Source organism: Agelaius phoeniceus, chromosome 27 (assembly GCF_051311805.1).
Source record: "Agelaius phoeniceus isolate bAgePho1 chromosome 27, bAgePho1.hap1, whole genome shotgun sequence".
In the NCBI taxonomy this organism is placed as follows: domain Eukaryota; kingdom Metazoa; phylum Chordata; class Aves; order Passeriformes; family Icteridae; genus Agelaius; species Agelaius phoeniceus.
Window position 1 is genome coordinate 2,749,458 of NC_135291.1, and position 15,681 is coordinate 2,765,138.

Below are 15,681 nucleotides of genomic sequence, written 5' to 3' on the forward strand. Positions count from 1 at the left end.
ATGAATGGAAAACCGAGCGAGAACAAACAGAGCAGGATGCAGATGAAGAATCAGTGTTGATAACAGAAACTGATGAAGGGGATGAGGCAGAGGGGGCCTCTGATGGGGAACTTGGTGAATCTATCCTTGAAGAAGGTGCAGGTGCCATGCAAGTTACCAGGCAGGCTACCAAAGCTTCCAGGAAAGCTGCCAGAGCTTCTGGGCTGGATGCCAAAGCTTCTGGGACAGCTGCCAAAGCTTCTGGGAAAACTGCCATAGTATCTCCTTCTCAGACTCCTAAACCTCTTTATGTCACAGCTGCGCAGCAGCTCCTGATGGTGCCTGTATACACCACACCACTGCACCAGGTAGCTGAAATGTCTTTAGCAGAGAGAGAAACCCAGTCTTCTGCCCCCCTGCTTCCCTCTGCTCTAGCCCAGCCATCTGCCCCTTCGCTCCCCTCTGAGCTGCCTGAACAATCTCCAAGGTCGTGTCCTCCATTACCTGACAGTGACAGTGACAGCGAATCAAGTGATGAGTCTCCCGCAGTAACATCTGAGTTGGGGCAGGGAACTATTGACAGTTCACCTTCTAATAGCTGTAGCCCTACTGCTCCATGGACTTTGCCCCCACGTCAAGTAACTGGGCTTCCTTGAGAGCCTCAGTGTCCTGGGTTGACTATATGATGCTTTTATCCCCAATTATGTTATGTTGAATAATAAGTTTTGCACCTTATGTTATGTTGAATAATAAGTTTTGCACCTTTAAGAGTGTTCCAGAGAGTGAAGCAGCGGGAGAGAAGAAGCAGCAGTTTTTTTTCAGACACCGTACTCACTCCTCCACATTTCTGCCCCTGGACTGTTGTTGTCTGCGGATGGACTGACAGTGGGACAGAGCTCTCTTTTGCTTTTAGTTAGTTTTAGCTAGCTGAGGCAAAGAAGTTCCCTACTGTGGGGACTTTTGTTTTTTTCCCTTTTCCTTGGAGCTCTTGAAACCCGCTCTGGACTGAACACCCAGGGGAGAACGGGCAGCTGCATCTGTGGCCCACCAGGCCAGGCCTGGCCTGCAACATTTCCAGCACCGGAGGGACTGATCAGAGACAGAGTGAGCTGAGCCGCAACCCGGGGAGGGACTTTCTCAGTTTGTCATCTCTTTTGGAGTGGCAAGAGATTTTATTGTTTGATATTGTTAAGGTTTTGTTGTTTAATAGACAGGTTTTTTCCACCTTTCTCCAAGGAGGTATTTTCTCCCAGACCAGTTGGGGGGAGAAGAGCAGATTGGATCTGCTTTCCTACTGGAGCTCCTTTGGGGGATTCTCTCCCAAATTTGCTCTAAACCTGGACACTCAGGAGTTTTGGGAATTTGTTAGGAAGAAAGCAGCTGAAGAAAAGAATTGGTGCTCCAAGAGTACCTCAGGAGAACAGTGCTAATGCAAATGTTGCCTGTGATAGCCCTATGGCTTTTCCAGGTTTTAAAGCAGCTCCTGGAACAGGGCAGGATGACAGTCATCATGTCTTTGCCTGGAAGGTTGTGCAAGATCTCCAATCGAAAGTGGCTCAGTATGGCATTAATTCCTCAGAGGTAATGCAATTAATATGTGTAATTAATGCAGATATGCTTGCACCTTATGACATCATGCATATTGCTACTATTTCATTCCAGCCAGTACAATACGGTGTATTTCAAGACACTTGGAGGCGAGCGGCTGAACGCACAGCTGTAACAAATATGCAGTTGCCTCAACACGACCCTCATCATGCTGTGGGTGTTGATGCCCTACTGGGCACTGGGCCTTTTGCTAGCCCAGATTCACAGGCAAGGTGGGATCCTTCAATTTTGGCACAAGCTCAGCAAATTGGCACGAGTGCTTTAATTAAATCAATGGAAATGGCAGCTCCAAAACAGAGATATGATACTATACAACAAGGGATGAGAAAACCATTTTTGCAATTTGTGGAAGAGCTTGCTGCAGCTATTGAAAAACAGGTAGATGATGAATCTTTGCGACACAAATTCTGTATACATTTGGCTAAAGAACATGCAAACTCGGGCTGCAGAAAGATTATTGACACTTTACCTGGAGAACCCACATTGCCTCAAATGATTACTACTTGCTCAAAAGTTGGTTCAGTAGAGCATAAAATAGCAGCTCTTGCTGCAGTTCTAAGACCTTCATCAAAATGCTATAATTGTGGACAGCAAGGGCAAGTAATGGCACAGTGTAATACCCAGAAAATAACATCTAAATCAAATGCAAGCAGCAACGTTATGTGCAACCATTGTGCTAAATTTGGGCACTATGCTAAACAATGCAGGAGTAAATATCATGCAAATGGTCAGCTGTTGCAGGGAAACAGGAAGAAGAGCGCGAATGGGCATGTGGGAAAACAAATACCCCAAGAACCACAGCAGCAAATGCGGGCCTCCCCAGCACTGCAAAGCTAAACATTTGTGAACAATACTAAGGGGCAACAAGTGGGTCTGCAGGGATTGATATACCCACTGCTGACACAGTAACCATTCTGACAAAAGAAATGTGCAAAGTGCCCCTCGATGCCTATGGTCGAATAGGACGGGGATTGAGTGCATTTTTGATGGGAAGATCAAGTACTACACTTAGAGGTATTCATGTGCATCTAGGACTTATTGATGCTAATTATTTAGGACAGATTCATGCTATGGTACCCATTGATGACCCTCCTGTCACTATTCAGAAAGGAACTTGCATTGCTCAAATTGTACCTTTTGTGAGTTCTGTTCTGAATACAGTGGACCGAAGTCGTGGCACAGGAAGTTTTGGATCAACAGGGATACCTCAAGTGTTCTGGGCTCAGAAAGTTACGGAGAACCATTCAGAAAAGACATGCATCCTCACCACCAGTGGATGTCATCCAGGAACCATATCAGTAACAGCCTTGATTGACACTGGAGCAGATGTCACAATACTCTCGTGACTTTGCTGGCCTCAATCGTGGCCTCTCACTCATGCAAGTTTTGGACTTCTGGGGTTGGGTGGTGCTACAACAGGTGGCCTGTCAGCCATTGTAATTAATGTGAAACATCCTGATGGCCAACAATCTAACATCAGACCCTATGTTGCCGATGCTCCTCAAAGTTTGTGGGGATGACATTGTTTATCTCAATGGGGTGTCAAAATTACTACGGATTTTTAATGGGGGCCACTGTGATGCAGGGCAATGAACGTCCAGTTGTAGCCTTGATATGCTTGACAGATAAACCTGTCCGGGTTGACCAGTGGCCCCTTTCTAGCGAAAAGCTTACTGCCCTGCAAGAATTAGTCACAGAACAATTTCAAGCAGGAAATATTGAACAATCATTCCTGGAATACCCCTGTTTTTGTAATAAAAAAGAAATCGGGAAAATGGAGACTTTTACATGATTTACGGCAGATAAATGCTGTAATGGCAACAATGGGAGCTTTACAACCAGGCCTTCCTACACCTACAATGATTCCACAGGAATGGCAAATAGTTGTCATTGATCTGAAAGATTGTTTCTTCACTATTCCATTGGCTGAGCAAGACAAAGAAAAATGTGCTTTTACTGTGCCTTCCATAATCATGCTGAACCCTGAACCCAATAAAAGATATCAATGGAGGGTACATCCCCAAGACATGAAAAATTCGCCAACTATTTGTTAATGGTTTGTGGCACAGGTCTTGTCAAAAGTGCAGGAGCAATTTAATAACTGCTGCTGTTATCATTACATGGATGATATCTTGTTGGCATCTGATAACAAACAACAGTTATCAGCTCTTAAACAATGTGCTGTAACAAATTTGAAAGCTTTTGGTCTGATCATTGCCCCAGAGAAAGTGCAGGAACACATGCCTTGGAAATACTGGTATGTTAGTGACTAACACTCAAGTTATGCCTCAACCTGTGAAGTTAGACATTGATGTTAAAACTGCTACTGATGTACAGAAATTGGTTGGTTTAATAGGTTGGATTAGATCATATTTAGGCATAACTAATCATCAGATGCAACTATTGCATGATTTGCTCTCAGGCACCACCTCCTCTACTGATGAGAGGCAACTGACCCCAGCAGCAAAGACCCTAGAAGAAATTGAATTAGCCTTACCACACACATTTGTTAACAGATTAGATACCTATGTTGGTGTTCAAGTGTTTATTTTGAAGGACCATGAAATACCGTGTGGAATACCGTGTCAATGAAGTGATAACTGGGAAGATCAACTGCATATTCTGGAACGGATATTTTTATCTTTCAATAAAGATAACAAAACAGTAAAACCTCTTGCTGCTCTAAAAGAGAGACAAACTCACCAAGTCCCTCTGTGGGCTGTAGCTCAGCTCACTCAGTCCCTTATCAGTCCCTCTGGTGCTGGAAATGCCACGGCCAAGGCCCGGCCCAGTGGGCCACAGGTGTGAGCTGCCCGTGCTCTTCTGGTGTTCAGGCCAGAGCAGGTTTAAACAGGTCCAAAGAAAAGGGAAAAAAACACCACAGTTCAGGAACTTGTTTGGTTCAGCTAGCTAAAACTAACTAAAAGCAAAGGAGAGCTCTGTCCCGCTGTCTGTCCATCCGCAGACAACACAGTCCCAGAGCAGGAATGTGGAGGAGCAAGTGCAGTTTCTGAAAACAAACTGCATGCTGCTTCTCTACCCCTTCACTCTCAGGACAGGTCTTGAAGGTGTAAAACTTATTATTCAGCATAAACAGAACAGACTGGGGATACAAGCACCAAATAGTCAACCCAGAATATACCTCAGGGACCATTCAGTACTCCTTGATGTCACCAGAAGATAGGATTGAATGCAAAAGATTTTATGGGATTGAAATTCAACAAATCTGCTCTTCCCAAGGAATTCCCATTGTAGGCCTGCGTCCTGATGGAGGTTCCTGCCTCTGGGTTTATCTAGGTACCCTCAGAGAACCAGGAAGATGTGGAGCCCCCCAGCCAGATGCCTTCCAACTTGGATCACCAGGACCACGGATCACCAGGGCTCTCCCCAACGGGGGTCACTGGGGATCATCCGATGCAGATCCTCTCATGGGGGATGGAGCTGGAGCAGTGCACAAAGCTCTTCCCACACTCAGGGCACTCACAGGGCTTCCCTTAGTGGCGCCTCCGTTGGTGTTGGGTGAAAGTTGAGCTCAATGAGAATCTCATCCCACACTGCCCACACTCGTAGGGCCTCTCCCTGGTGTGGATGCGCCGGTGCAGGGTGAGGGTGGAGTTTTGCTTGAAGCCCTTCCCACAGTTGGGGCAGCGGAAGGGCCTCTCCTCGGTGTGACTCTGCTGATGTTTGAGAAGATCGGAGCTCCTGTGAAACCTCTTCCCACATTGGGGACACTCGTAGGGCCTCTCCCCAGTGTGGGTGCCCTGGTGTTTTCTCAGGTCAAAGTGCCACCCATAGCTCTTCCCACATTCCAAGCAGGTGTAGGGCCGTTCCTCCGTGTGGATGACCTGGTGCCGAATCAATGCTGAGCTTCCTCTGAAGCTCCTCCCACATTCCCCACACTTGTAGGGCTTTTCCCCAGTGTGGATCTTCTGCTGTTCCGTCAGCTGGCACTTGATGCTGAAGCTCTTCCCACACTCCCCACACTCATGGGGTTGTTCCCCAGTGTGGATCCTCTCATGTTTCCTCAGGCCAGAGCTGTATCTAAAGCTCTTCCCACATTCCACACACTCACAGGGCTTTCCCCCAGTGTGGATCCTGTGGTGTTGCATCAGGCTCCCCTTCTGGCAGAAGCTCATCCCACATTCCCCACATTCATAAGGCCGGTCTCCAGTGTGGATCATCTTGTGTTGCATCAGCTGGCCCCTCTGCCTGAAGCTCTTCCCACATTCCCCACACTCAAAGGGCTTTTCCCCAGTGTGGATCCTCTGGTGTTGGATCAGGACAGAGTTGTGGCTGAAGCTCTTCCCACACTCCTCACACTCACAGGGCTGCTCCCCAGTGTGGATCACCTGGTGCTGGATCAGATCTAAGCTCCGACTAAAACCCTTCCCACATTCCAAGCACTTGTGGGGCTTCTCCACCAGCTCTGAGCTCTGGCTGGATCTCTGGCCGCCTTCCTGGCTCAGGGGGGGCTCTTTCCTCCCTGCAGCTCCCTGGGCTGGGTTTGCAGCCCCTCCTCGTGCGGAATCTCCAGGGCTTTTCCTCCTCCTCCATCCAGACACGCCCTAGGAATGAAAAATCCTGGTTTGGAGAAAAAAACAAGATGAGAGTGCCTTGGACTGGGAGTTCCTCCTTGCCCAAGTTCATCTCATTAGGTCATTGGGCATCTTGTGTCTCTAAGAACCTCCAAAACACCACAATTCAGCACAAAAGTCCTCCAAACATCAAGACACAGATCAATAACTTCCCAAACATCAACATTCAGCAAAAGCCCCCTCCAAATATAAAGATTCAGCCCCCACAAAAAAACAAAGCACCAATAATTAGCCCAAGAAAGCTCAGAAACACCAAGATTCACCCCCGGGAAAATTGTGGATCCCAATCCCCTGTCACCTGCTGCATGTGGGGGGGGCAACGCTCCTGGGGCTGGGGTCAGAGGCTGCAGATACAGGGAGAGGTGGAACCTTGTGCTGCTTCCTCTTCCTGTTTCTCCTCCTGTGTCCCCACTCTTCCTCACACTCCTCTTCCTTCTGCTATTCCTCCTTCTGCACCTTCTCCTCCCACATGCATCGTTTGACCCTTTTGTTCCTCAACCCTGCTTCTCCTTCCCTTCTCCTCCTGCCCCAGGCCCAGCACCCGCTGCCGGCTCCCTCTTGCCCCCAAACCCACAGCATCCCACGGCAGGGGCAGGGATGGAGCTGGGGCAGGTCGGGCTGGGGCAGCGCTGGGCTCTCGGCCGCTCCCGCCCGCACTCGGTCCCCACTGCAGCCGCTCCCGCCAGGACAGCGCGGGGGGGCCCGGCCTTGGCGCTGCCCCACTCCCACCTCCCCAAATTCCCCTCGCATTTGGAGAACAGGGCATGGATGGTGTTGGTGTGCTGAAAAGGGACTGGGTGAGGGGGAGTGTGCAGCAATATGCTTAAGGCAAAAAGCCGCAGGAGGAATCTTTGTGGGAAGGAAAAGGATGATGGAAAAGAGAAGGAAGAGAAAAATACTGAGGACTGGGATGTTTTTCAGCAGGGTCTTATCCTCAACATTTGCCGGCTGATCATTTGTATCCCCGGTTTCCAGGAGAGGAAAACAAGGAGGTCAGGGTTTCAGGGGGTTTCTCTGTGGGGGGCAGCGGCAGCAGCGGGCGCAGAGGTGCGGGACCGGGAGCACGGGCTGGGGGCCTGGGGGGAGCTGCGGGGCCGGGCCGGGGCTGTGGGGCAGCCGGGGCTCAGCGCCGGGCGCTGCCTGACCCCACCAGCCCCGGGCAGGGCCGGCAGTGGCCCCCGGCCCCCAGGAGGCTGCGGGACGCCCCGGCCGCTGCCCGGCCCCGTGGAGCTGCCGGCCCTGCCCGCCGGGGGGCGCCTTTGGACACTGCGGCAGGACAGGGACCGGCTCTGGGATACGGGCTGGGGAGGGCACCCTGAGCACAGGGACGAGGAGCAAGGAACATCTGGGAAATACAGATTGTACATGGAAGGATCCAGATTTTCTTCTAAGGATTGGGTTTGGGTCCTTGGAGAAATGAATGATTTTGCAGAAAACTTAGCAGCTGTCAGAAGGTTAGGGTTAGGGTTGAGTTGCTGATGAGAGCTGATTGCTGGGTGCTTGGGACCTCTGTTTTTTTGGGAGTTTTCCCAGGAGCGGGGGAGGGGGGGACGGGGGAAGGGTGCAGAGATGCCGGAGGATTCAGGCTGGGGGTAGGGGCTGGGCGCAGTTGCTGGCCCTCTCTCAGTTTTTTGTCCCTCTCTCAGGTTTTTGGAGGAAGGCAATTGGAGCCGCTGCTCTTAGGCTGCTCTTTCCACTGCTGCTGACAGAGCCCGTGTGAAAAATGTCTATGATTGGCTTATCACAAACATTAAAATGAGTATTATACATGTTATGTTAGGAAGTTATGCTGTAACAATTTTTTTAAGTAGTGTGTTAAATGTAGTTTTAGGTTATAACATAATGTTAAAATAGAAACTATGTATGTGGGATAGTTTTTTAAAAAAGGAATGAGGACTCACACCAGATAGCAGCCACAGGACACCTAAATCTTTCAGAGAAGAATATTTTATTGCTCAATTATCAGAAGAAATGAACTTGTTCCTGCCTTGCTCAGCCCTGAAGATGCCATCAGGATGAAGAGGAAGAAGCTGACACTGACCAGACAGAATCCTGTGTTGGAATGGAATTTATGTATCACGTATGAGATGTACAAATATGCAATGGGCTATGGTTTTTCACAGTTAATCCTCTATTAACGTGTGTCCGTTTTTGGGCTTACTTTGCCCAGGAAAAGGTACCCGAGCCGTTTGTAACTCTTTGTTTCCATTGTCTTGTATTGTCCTAAATCCTAATTGTCCAAATTTTTATTACTCTAATTGTATTACTATTTTTATAACCATTTTATTACTATTAAACCTTAAAAATTTTAAAAACAAGTGATTGGCATTTTTCACAATTATGGTAGCAGAGGATGGTTACCAACACCTCACTGCCGGTGCTTTAGGAGAGTCAGAGTGGGGAAGGTGCCCCCTGCCCTCTTCAGCAGCCTCGCTCTGTTTGCCCTGGGGTGACCGACAGACACAGGTTATGGTGGACAAAAGGAGACAATAAAACAAAGACAAGGGAAAAAGGCTCCCTACAACCATGGCAATTGGCCCCCTAAGAGTAGTAATGTGCACAAAGAACTTGGGAAGGAAAAGGGATTGGTAAGTATTTCTCAGGGGGGATGAATGTGAGTGAATGAGAGGCGGGCTGGTTGTGCCAGACCTGCCAAGTGAGTGCTGGAGTCTCCCATGCTGCGTTTCTGACTTTCCGCGGTAAGTGGCCAGTAAAGAGACAAAGTGAATGTTAAAAGGAGTGAGAGAATCCCCCGGGGTAACTGGGACTGGGTCTCAGAGAGGGGCTGGACCCCTCGGAGGAAGGGAGCAGAGGAGTTTCCTAGCCCAATCCACTAGGAAATGGGACAAAAGGGGCTCCTAAAAACCTGCTGGGTTGAGGGATAAGAGTGCCCAAGATCATCCAGAATTAAAAACTGCTGGGTTGAGGGATTAATATTCCAAGAGCATTCAGGGTAAAGCAAAATTCTGCCGGATTGAGAATATGCTCAAGAGCATTTGGGATTGGACAACACAGGTGGATTGAGAAATAAAAAAATGCCCAAGTGTTGGGGAAGATGAAACAGGAAAGCCTTATAAATATGATTGTCTGGCAAAAGATTTTGACAATATAGAAACTATAAGCAAGATTGAAATCAAAGCAACCTTTGAGATACCTCAGTTACTGAACAACTGGAAAACAATGGTGTGGCCCAACTGAAGGTAATCCCCTTTTAATGGAACAATACCCTCTGCTTGCAGACAGATCCAAGGGTCAGAGCAGATCCTGCCAGCTTGGCAGAAGGGGTCCAAAGAGGAGTTTTTACGGTTTAAAATGTAACACAGTGTGGTAATGTAATGATTCTTATAGGCTGTATGTAAATGCTATAGGACGTGCATCTTGTACTAGATTGGCTAGTGAGAATCAGAATATTCAACACAGAAGATTTATTGAATTGTAATGGGAACCTCACTCTCTTACACTTTTACCCTCTTACTCTCTCACCCTCTCATCCTCTCTACCCCTCTCTTCTCTCGGGCCTGCTCCGAGCTGTGCCTGGCAGCTCCAAGCAGGGCCCTGCACCCGGGCCCTTTGCAATAAACCGCAAGTTCCAGGGCCTGGCTGCAGAGATCTCTCGTCTCCGTCCGTCCCGACCGTCCTACCCCCTGACACTCCTACACCCAAGAGCATCAGGGGTTGGCCAACACAGCTGGGTTGAGGGATATCCAAGAGCACCGGGACTGGCCAGAAACACCTAAACTTGTAATAGGTGATGTGAAAGTAAAAGGTACCTTATTGTTGTCTTGTTTGTGTGTGAGAGTGAGTCACACACAAAATCAGCCTCAGCTTCCCGGGCAGGTGGGAAGGGGGGGCTGTGGAAAGAGGTGTGTGTGACCCACAAATAAGCCATTGTCCCTTGGGTGGGTGGGGGCTGTGGCAGAGCATGTGTGTGACTGCAAACGGGCCATTGTCCCCCCGGGCCTGTGAGGGGGCCGTAGCTGAAGAGTGTGAGTGACACAAATCAGCCTCACAGGTGAACGGGCACCGGAGGCAGCAGAGTCAGGGCCCTCCCAGGAGGCCGGGAGATACTGAGACCCAGAGGCCAACGCCAAGGGGAGGGGGCCACAGGGACCCGCGATTCTCTGTCAACAGGGATCCACTTTGTGTCCTGAGCGTGTGAAAGAATGTGTGGAAGTGAATGAGAAATAGAAGCGAGTGAATGTAGACAAATGAAAGTATATGTAATGTAGATTGTGTATTTTAAACTTCACTATATCTCCTTGGAGGGAGGTGGATTGCACTGAAAGTAGTGTGAGAAAAAGGTGTTTTATTTTTAAGTGTGTAGTTGAAAGAAAAGTGGTATTTCGGTTGTTAGTGAAAGTGAAAAACAGAGGCAGAAGATGAATAGATGAGATCTTGAAAAATGAGACAGAAAACCAGTAAGTTGGATTACAGGGAAAAAAAAAAGAACAAAAAAGAGGGAATACAAGCATACTAGCAGAGATACCCCAAAATAGGCCTTTGGCAGTTATGTTAGGTAACAGAGATACAACTCCTTGCAAAAGGAGAAAGTACAGGGTATGTAGTAGTTGATTTGAAAAACATGCAAACTATGGAAAAAGGGAAATTAACCTTAAACTAGTAAGCTCAAACTCGTGAATTATATACTTTAAAAAGAGCACTAGAATATTTAACACAAAATAAAGGAACCATATATACTGATTGAAGGTATGCCTTTAGAGTAGTACATACCTTTAAAAATTTGGAAAGGAAAAAGATTACTTAGTTCAAGAGGAAAAGGTTTAGTACATGAGGAACTTATTTCAGAGGTTTTAGAGGCATTAAAATTACCTAAAAGAGATAGCTATAGTACATATTAAGGAACCCCAAAAGGGAAAGACCCCAGAAATAAGAGGAAATAATTTGGCAGATGACGAAGCCAAGGATGCAGCAGAAAGTGGAGCTGAGTGAGTTATGTTAATATTAACTCCAAACAAGGAAAAACTGGAAATTCCAAAGTTTAGGGAAGCCGAGAAAAAAGAATTAAACAAGACAGGAAGTGAACAAGATAAACCAGGGAAATGGAAACTTCTTGATGGAAGACAATTACTTAGTAAAATGTGCTTACTAGGAAAATATTAGAAGACATGCATCAGAAAACCCACTGGGGTACTCAAGCTTTGTGTGATCATTTTTTAAGGAACTATGGGTTCACTGGGATTTTTGGAGTAGCAAAGCAAGAAACTGAAAGATGCTTAATTTGCCAAAGGATAAATAAAAAGGTGATGAGAAAAACAACATTAGGAGGTCGTGAGTTAGCTCGTCGACCATTCCAAAGCATCCAAGCAGATGTTTAGATTTGTTAGGCTCTGGATTTATTTGTAAAAAAACCCATTTAATCTAGAAGAAAGAGAATATGCCATAAGTTAGACAGGAGATTTTAGGAGAATAAAAATCTTTAAAGTATCAGAAACCCCCTAGACAAAACAGGAAGAGAACAAGGGGAAATGAAAGGGAGGGGAACAAGAGGAAAAGTCAGAAAGAGAGTGGGATCCTCTGCAGCTCTTGCCCCCTCCGTTCGCGGCCGAGGCGCCTGTCCCGGGTCCCGGCTCGCTGCCGCCTCAGCTCCGCCTGCCCCGGTTTCCATCCCAGGTGCGGGCTCACTGCCCAGGGCAGCTCCACCTGCCCCGGCGCTGGCGGTGAATTTGTGTGCCCTGCTCCCACTGCCCGGCCCGCGGCCGCTCTGCCGGCCATGCTGGGGAAGATGGGGGTTGCTCTGTCCTGCCGCGTGGGCCGAGGTCACCGCGCCGACCGCACCGAGGCCGGGTCCCAGCCATCCCATCCCCGGCTGCCCTGCCCGTGCCAGCTGCGCTGGGCACCGCCGCTGCTGCTGCCGGGGTCTCCCACCTGCCTTTTCTCTGCCGGGAGCTGCCGGATCAGCCGCCATAAGCCATGTGGGGGCTGCCCACGCTCCGGCTCGGTCTCCACGGGAAGATCCCCCTCTGGCGATTCCGGCAGCAGACCCTGCCCACACTCCCACCGAGCCTCAGCGGGATATCCTCCCCTGACCCCGTCCTGCTCCGAGTTACATCCCCTTGGTAACCACAGCTCCAGCTGTTCAGGAAAGCTCTCTCTCTACAGGAAGCGCCTTATCTAAACACTAGGAGCTCAGTTAAAAGGCAGCCCTCTCCAAATTCTTTCTCAAAACACGGGAGAAAGGTCATAGAAGGTAAAAAAGTGAAAGAGTTAGATGAAGGGATTGCTCTATTTCCGTTAAGAGAGGTTCCCATGGCAGGGATGCGCTGCCCTGCCCCGCGGGAGCCACCAGCGCCCCTGCCGGCCGTGCCCGGAACTGCACCCAACGGGAAAGCGCCGCAGCCGAAAGGCCGGGACTGGCTCCGGGCTCTGTTTGTTGTCACTGCCGGAGCTGTGGTTGTTTGTTTGCTTTATTATACACACTAGTAAAGAACTGGTATTCCTATTCCCATAGCTTTGCCTGAGAGACCCTTGATTTCACTATTGTAAAACTTAAGAGGGAGGGGGTTTGCATTCTCCATTCCAAGAGAGGCTTTTTCTGCCTTCCCAAGCAGACACCTGTCTTGTAAAGCAAGACAAACACCCACAGGCACTGAGGGGGGCTGCAGGAGGGGAAGAAGAAGGCCCTGCAGCACTTGGGCACAAAGGCCCAGCAGATGAATGCAAGAAGGGAGCAGCAAAAGGCCAAGCTGAAGGCAAAGGCCAGGGCAGAGCTCCTACAGCCCCTGAGGGATCAACCCCAGGGTCCAAGGGGGCCCCAGCACCCAGGGCACGGGCTCGGCCACAATCACCCGGCAGAGGCATTGCCCTCCTCGGCAGGGGACAGCCCACCCAAACAGCCCCTGGCAAGGAATCAGGGCTCCAGCTGCAGGGCACAAGGACACTGCAAGCACAGACAGCAGCACCCTCAGGACCAGCAAGTCCACCCCGTGATGGACATGGATTGGCAGGGCTGTCACAGCTCCCATCACACCAGGGACCCTCCACACTGGAGCCCTTGAGAACATTCAGGTGGGTCTGCATTGAGAGGAGGCATTTTCAGATGGACACAGGGGCCTCTCAATCCACTCTGAATCTTAGACCTAAGGGAGGGAGAAATGCCAAAAATGTCTTTGATTATTCATGGCATAAGTGGGAAAGCTGTATGGTTTTATTCAACCACTATTAGTAGATCTGGGAGAAGGATTTGAAATGCATGAAGTTTTATTTGCTCCTAATTGCTATCATGATTTACTGGGAAGGGATTTGATCGCTAAATTTGGAATGCAAATTAATATTATAAAGGTTGATACAGAGGCCAGTTCTGTTGTACCTCTGTGTCAAATGTCTGGCCAGGCCTATGCTGAAGTGAACCCTGAAGTGTGGGCAGCCCCAGGGAAATAGGGAAAATTAGATATGGAGCCTCTCCAAAGTACTCTGAAGCAACCAGGACAAGTGGTGTCTAAAAGCAACAGCCTGTTCCAGGGGAGGGAAGGAAGGGGAATCAGACAAAGCGCAGGTCACCGCCCCATGCTCAGCTCAACCCAAGGAGCTCTGGGTGCTTGTAAGAGCCTGGCACTGAAATGCCCTGAGCAGGAAGGCTTCAATACCTTCTGCTGACACCATGGCACCTAACAGGGGAGCAAAAGCAATTCTGACTGCTTCAGCAAGCACTGGATCAGAGATCAAGGTATATTCTCCCACAGGAAGCTGGGCTGGCACAGAGCCTGCCCTGGCACTTTGCTGTTGCCAACACCCAGCCAGGACATCGGCTCCTGCCTAAGGAGTGCACAGCAGCACCACTGGTGGCCAAGGGGCCCATGCCAAGTGTCCCTGAGGCCAGAAACAGCCACCAGCACAGCTGAACACGGGGGGACCCCTCAGCCTGGCCTCAGGGGCTCTGAAGCCCCGGAGATTTGCACTTCCCGCCTGCAGCAGGACCATGGGAGCCGCCCCTGAGCCTGCCCTGAAGGCAACGCAGCAGCAGCCAGGGCTCCACAGCGGGCCAAGCCCCTGGGCCTGCCCACAGATCCTCTGCTCAAACCCTCGGAAATCCTGGCCACCCTCCTCTGGCACCTCCAGCCACTGCGGCCAAGCCTTGCTGCCACTGCTGCAGCTTCAGCGCTGGCTGGGCCTGCACTGCCACAGCTGCTGGGGAGCACCACGGCACAATTCCACTCTGGGGCTCACTCACACCCACACTCTGGGCTGCCTAAAATAAGATTACACCATGAGAATGTTTTTTCTAAATAATCCTACTTTCATATTGTCAGTTAGGTTTGGGGGTGAGAATCAGTTTTTATTCTCAGCAGAAGAAGTAGAAAATATCTTTATTGCTTTGGATTCTTTTTCAGTGTGTGTTTGCCTGGCTGGTGGAGATGGCAAAATTTTGGTCCGCGTTTTCTGGTGTTTACCTCCAGGCTGCGTTTAGAAGAGCTTTAAAGGTGACCCTTTAACTCACAAACCGTTAATAGAACACTCTTCAAAAAAACCCCCAAACATTAAAAATACCCCAAACCCTGGCTTTTGGGGTGGGGCGCATATGAGTCATGCTCTGGAAGAGAAGCTTCATTCCAGGCAGCCTGCAGAGGAGCTTTAGAAATGCAAATGAACACTGCTGGGCAAAGCCTGGACAATGGACCTGGGTCTCTTGCCTGGGGCAGGAATTGGGCTGATTCCCTCTGTCCCTCAGCCCAAGCTCTGCCTGCTTGCACTGATGGAATTTGCACAGCTCAAGGCAGAGCCCAGGGTGAGGATATCTGACCCTGCAACAGAAACGGGCGAAGCTGCAAAGGGAAACAGCAAATGAAGAATGTTGGGAAAACTTCACTATAAATAAATGGGGGGGAATCATCCCTCTGCCCACTCCAACATGTGCTGTCACTGTCAGTGTTATATAGGGTGTATTAGAGCACTGAAATGTTCTTGCTACCACAAGTTCAGGGAAATCAGTTGGGAATCCAAGTATTTGATGATTTAAGTAGAGAAAAGCATCAATTGATGCAGTCCTTGCTGGAGAGCGCGGCCAAAAATGGAGAAAAGATGAACGGCCAGCAGAACAAATCCTATAACACCATGGACCAGCCCCTGGGAACCCAAACCAATTCATGTCAGGAGCCACAGAACCGATTTCTCATTTCAATGGCATCATTAGATTACAAGCTGCCCTGGGAATAACCAACCAGACAGCTCCAGCTCCTGACCTTCCTGCTGAGCAATCCCTGAAATGAGGAACATTTCAGTGGATTGGTCAGCCGTCCGCGACTGACGGCACCGTCGCCCAATCGCAGCCAGGGGCGGGCTCTGCACACGGCACAGCCTCGCCCCGCGCTCTCAGGGCCCCCCGGGCTGCGTGAGGGCAGAGCCGGAGATGAGGAACAGCCCTGGAACGGGCCCGGGCCCGAGGGGATTGAGCTGAAAACACAAACAAACTTCTCCGCACCTCCCGCCACGGCTTTCCCGAAGCACTGCGGCTTCTGGGGCTCCGGTCAGCGAGAAGCCCCGG

General features: G+C 49.6%; 1 pseudogene; it reads right to left on the reverse strand.

Moving 5' to 3' along the window:
* Positions 1-4,994: 4,994 nt before the first annotated feature.
* Positions 4,995-6,653, reverse strand: LOC129131995 (uncharacterized; annotated as a pseudogene).
* Between the last annotated feature and the right edge of the window lie 9,028 nt (positions 6,654-15,681).